The sequence below is a fragment of the Mauremys mutica genome, chromosome 8 (genome assembly GCF_020497125.1).
Source record: "Mauremys mutica isolate MM-2020 ecotype Southern chromosome 8, ASM2049712v1, whole genome shotgun sequence".
NCBI classification, from domain to species: Eukaryota; Metazoa; Chordata; order Testudines; family Geoemydidae; genus Mauremys; species Mauremys mutica.
The window spans coordinates 65,178-70,487 of NC_059079.1; the positions used below are offsets into that span (position 1 = coordinate 65,178).

The 5,310-nt window shown below is 54.0% G+C and overlaps 1 long non-coding RNA gene across 1 annotated transcript; it reads right to left on the reverse strand.

The window, feature by feature from the left end:
* Positions 1-2,039: 2,039 nt before the first annotated feature.
* Positions 2,040-5,039, reverse strand: LOC123376416. Its single transcript, XR_006581781.1, has 3 exons — positions 4,983-5,039; positions 4,338-4,684; positions 2,040-4,218 (listed from the first exon to the last, which is right to left on the reverse strand). It is a non-coding gene; the product is annotated as an uncharacterized LOC123376416 (long non-coding RNA).
* Between the last annotated feature and the right edge of the window lie 271 nt (positions 5,040-5,310).

Consider the following 5,310-nt stretch of genomic DNA (forward strand, 5'->3'; position numbering starts at 1 on the left):
GCACTCTGACTACTGGACAAAGCATTTCCTTCATGGAGCAACTGTGCATCACCCTGCGTGGCCACACCTTGTCACTGTTGCTCCACGCAGAAACTGCTCTGTGCAATACCCTGCGTGGCTACACGTTGTCACTGTTGCTCCATTCAGGAAATGCTCTGTGCAATACCCTGCGTGGCCACATGGTGTCACTGTAGCTCCACGCAGGAACTGCTCTGTGCATTACCCTGCGTGGCCACATGGTGTCACTGTTGCTTCACGCAGGAAATGCTCTGTGCAATACCCTGCATGGCCACACGGTGTCACTGTTGCTCCACGCAATAAATGGTCTCTGCAATACCCTGCGTGGCCACACGGTGTCACTGTAGCTCCATGCAGGAACTGCTCTGTGCGTTACCCTGCGTGGCCACACGGTGTCATTGTTGCTCCATGCAGGAACTGCTCTGTGCGTTACCCTGCGTGGCCACACGGTGTCACTAGTTATTTCCCTCATGGAGCCACAGAGACACTAGGTCAGGGGTCAGCAACCTCCGGCAGCCATGTGCCAAAGACGTCACGGAAGCCGATTTTCAATGGCACGCAGCTGCCTGCCGGGACTCCAGGGTGCCATTAAAAATCCTGCCAGCACGGCAAGCCACAGGGTCCGCGCTCCTGGGCTGGAGCACCGGGTTGAGCGTAGCAAGCCACCGGCCCCTCCCCCGGATCCCTGCCACCACGCGCAGAGCTCTGGGGCCAGGGCTGCGCGCTCCCGTGGGCACCGTTTGGCTCTGCAGGGAGGCAAAGACGCTCCCCACTTGTCCGGAGCCCTGCTCCCGCGCGCGCAGCGCTCTGAGGGGTGGGGCTGTGCGCTCCCGCGGGGCAGCATAGGCTGGCTCTGCTTGGAGGCTCATGGTAAGGGGATCTGGGGCCGGGCAGGTTGGGTAAGGGGTGGCGGCAGTCAGGGGACAGGGAGCAGGGTTGGTTGGATAGGGGGTGGGATCCTGGGGGGGTGGCTAGGGGCGGAGGTCGCTGGAGGCGGCAGACAACAGGGGGGTGGATGCGGCATGGGAATTCTGGGGTCTGTCAGGGGGTGGGGGCTGGATAGGGGTCAGGGGACACTTAGGGTGGGGGGCTCTCTGGAGGAGATGGTTAGGGGACAAGGAGCTGCGGCGGTTGGATGAGTCAGGAGTTTGGGGGGGGCTGTCAGGAGGCAGGGGGAGGGTTGTATGGCTCAGGAGTTCTAGGGGTCCTGTCAGGGGGTGGGGGTGTGGACAAGGGTTGGGGCAGTCAGGGGACAAGAACAGGGAGGCTTAGATAGGGGATAGGGTTCTGGGGGCCAGTTAGGGGCAGGGGTCCCAGGAGAGGGGGGGCAGGGGACAAGGAGCGGCGGGGGGTTGGGGGAGTGGAGCAGTCATCCCGCCCTCTGCCCTGACCGCCGCCCCCCCAGGCCCCTGCTCTGAGCCCCGTACCTCCCTCATACACACCCAGCCCACTGTTGACTCCTTCACCCCCCCCCCGACCCCAGCCCTGACTCTGGTACCCCCACACATATCCAGCCCCCCACCCTGACACCTGCACCCCCCTCACATAGCCCCAGTCCTCTGCCCTGACTCTTGCACCCCTGCACATCCCCACCCCCACCCTGAGCACCAGAAGGGAGCTCCTGCACCCCCACTCACATTCCCACCTGCACCCCTCACACCAAATGGGAGCTGCCCAGGTAAGTGCCCCCACACCCAGACTTCCTGCCCCAACCCTGAGCCCCCTCCCTCATTCTAGCTCCTGGGCCAGACCCTTCAGCCCCAGCCCTGTGCTCGGTCCACTCCCACCCTCAGCTCAGTGCAGAGAGAGGAAGAGAATGGGCCAGAACCAGGGAGAAGGTAGCTACCCGCTGTATGTGGGCAGGGCCCCGCACAGCCTGCTGGCGGCCTAGTGGAACAGAACCCCAGACCAGCAGCAGGTTGAGTAGGCCAGTGGTGTAAGATCAACATTTTAATTTAATTTTAAATGAAGCTACTTAAACATTTTGAAAACCTTATTTATTTTACCATAGAAACCAGTGTTGTATGTCTATATATTATAGAACTAAAGAGACCTTCCGGAAAACATTAAGGTTTCGCATGCCAGTAATACATTTTAGAGTGAATAAATGAAGACTCGGCCCACCGCTTGTGAAAGGTTGCCGATGCCGATATAGACAATAATGCTATTTCACTCCAGTGTCTTCCTAAATGTTAATAGTGCTTTTTTGATCTTTGAATCACAGCTATAGAAATAGAAGGGTAAATGTTAGCTCAGGTCTGGTCTATCTCTAACAATGCAGGCTGCATTTCAAACCTCTATTCCTTTACAGATCTTCCTAACCAGTCTTTAAAGTTCACCCATGGGTCAAGGTCAGTTTGTGAGTTAACTAACTCTTGCAGGCCCCGTCACCTTACAATGAGATATTACATTACACGCAGATCACCACAAGGTCGCTGTGGGTTTGAGCTCCTTAGGATCTAGCCTTTAAAATGCTCTTTGCCACTGACCAATCCCTGTGAGAAGGGTGCAGGTCTCCCCTTTCTAGCTCCTCTTGGGCTGCTGGCACTTGCTGGGCAATGAGACCACGCTCTCCTGAGGGAACGGAGGTCTCATTTACGGCGCTTTTCTCTCTGCCCCATTCGAACATCCCTGGCTTAAGGACCACCCTGTAAGGAAGGTTTGGGTCTCCTTTGCCAAGCAAATTAAACCACAGGTCACTTTGACACGCCCGGCAAAATGACTGCCCTGTAACCAGGGTGCAAGGTCTTATCCCTCCAACGCTTAAACTAGGGCAGCCTTTTTGTGCCTGCGGCTGAGTGACACCCCACTGCTTGAGAAGGCTTGAGCTTCCGTTTCTCTTAGTGACAGGAAATTCCCCCACACTTATTTCTACTGGACTTTTTTGAGATTTGAAGTGAAATCTTACTTGCATCTGACCTGGATAGGTCGCAACATGGTGTGGCGAAGGGACAGCTGTAAGGGTATGGTGGAGGCCGTAGAAAAAAGTCGCCCCTTTTCTCAAAAAAGCCAAGAAATGGCCCAACCCATGCAAATGTCACACCGTCTGGAAATGAACAGGTGAGGTGGGGGGCTCCTTTCAGACCCTCACTTCCACCTCATCCTTCCTCAAGTCCTTTTCCCCTGCCCAAGTTACACCGCTCAACCAACCACAACTTTGACCCTGTGTTTTCTTGTGCACAATAAACACACCGTCGCACTGATAAGTGTTCAACTGTAGACATTCGGACAGCTCCCTCAGCTGTGTCCAAATTCCAGGCCTTGTGTCTCTTTGGAGATAGACAGAGGAGATTCCTAGGGCTACGTCTGAAGGGATTGATATGGCTATCCTTTCTGAAATGTGTTGATGTTCAGGTGTTGTAAGCACATGTGGTGGTATTCAGAGCCAGCACGTGGTGCACCTAACCCTACTAACAGGACTGCGTCACAAGGACAAGGGGTCATTTCTGGTAAAGGTTAGGGAGCACCAAGTTATTTTCTTGGTGAGGTAGGAAGGTAAGTCCGGAAGGATGTTGCTGAGAGATGGAGGATTGATCGGAAAGGAGACACTCAGCAGGATCCCTCCCTTACCTGTTCATTTCCAGATCTTTTCACATTGGGGATTTCCCCCCGCCCCCCGCACACACCGAGTTTAAAGGAGGCGTATTTTACTAAAGAAAGGGTGACCGCCCTGTAATCAGGGTTCAGGCCCCTTTTCTCCTGTCTACATTGGCCCTCTTAATGGCACCCAACATAGTCACTCTGCAGAGCAGATTCTGGCCCCTCCCCAGCCACAGAGCCCCATACCCAAGGAGGAAACACACGGCCTATGAAGAAAACTACAGCAAGTACAGATGAAGAACAGCCAGTTATGCAGAAACCCGAGGACTATTCATGTCTCCTTAGAAGGATGTCCAGGCTCCTCAGGTCTGCGTCTGCCGCTTTCTCCTTCAGCTTCTGCTCCTGGACAATTCCTCTGCAAGCGCAGGAAATGAGCGTAGCAAGGGCCATCACTACACAAAATTCAATTGGTGCAGGTAATCTTGCCCTCATCCCTGCCTCCCTCTCCCATCCTATCTACATCAAGCCCACTTGGAGAGAGACAATCAACATCCATAGTCACCCGCCCACTACAATGCATGATTTTCGTCCCCTCCTACTTGTTCATAGCTCCCGAGACCTAGCCTGAGGGGATGCACACGTAGCACTCCTGCCCGTGCCCTATGAAGGGAGACAGGAGAGAGAGAGAGAGAGAGAGTGAGTGTGTTGGCCAACACAGTAGAGTAGAGTAGAGTAGAGAAGACAGAGACAGAAACAGAGGAGGAAGGCAAGCAACTCACCACCTGGAGTCATCCTCATGGATCTAACCTTCTCCTGCCGAGGACACACCGATCCTGGCCAGAGAAATGATCAGCCCCTGAAAATGGGGACCGTGTCTCCCTCAAAACCACGGCTAGTCAGGAACCTTTTCTTACAAACCCAGCCCCACCTAACGGGGTGTCTCTACCTGTAGCCAGGTGGGCCGTGAGCAGAACCCTCAGCAAAACAGATACTTATCTCAGTGATAGTAGCAGCTGTTCTGCTCCCAGATGGACAGCTCCTGCCTGGCACCAACAACCCTCACAGTCTCGTCACTCTCACTCATAAGGGCAGTAGACTTTGACATGTGACGTCTTTTTGCTTGGTACTAAAACCAGGGGATAAAACAAGTAAGCTACCGTCTCAGTCAGAAATGTCTCGTAGGCTCTTCTTTTCCCCTCTTACACACAGCGGGGTTCCGCCCTCTACCCATTACACCTTTAGGACTAAAAGTACAAAGCACCTCTTACAACAACACCCAACAGAGTCACTCTGCACAGCAGACTCTGGCCCCTCCTCACCCTTAATCCCACAGAGCCCTGTACCCAACAAGAAACCACACGGTCAATGAAGAATACTACAGTGAGTACAGATGACTGAGTTCAAAGCACTGAGCCCTTACTCACAGTCAATTATGCAGAAGGCAGAAACCTGAGGACTATTCTTGTTTCCTTAGAAGGATGTCCAGGCTGCTCAGGTCCACTTCTGACATTCTCATCCCGCTGGGGCTCCTGGACGATTCCTCTACAAACTAATAAAGCCAAGCAAGAACTGTCACTACACAGAGCTCTATGAATGCCCTCATCCCTGTCTCCCTCTCCCATCTCATCTACATCAGCCCGATTAGATGAACAGAGACTGAGTCAACACTGACTGTCACTGCTCCACTCTAGCGCCCACTACCCGGCATGATTTTCATCCCCTCCTACTTCTTCATAGCTCCTGATACCTAGC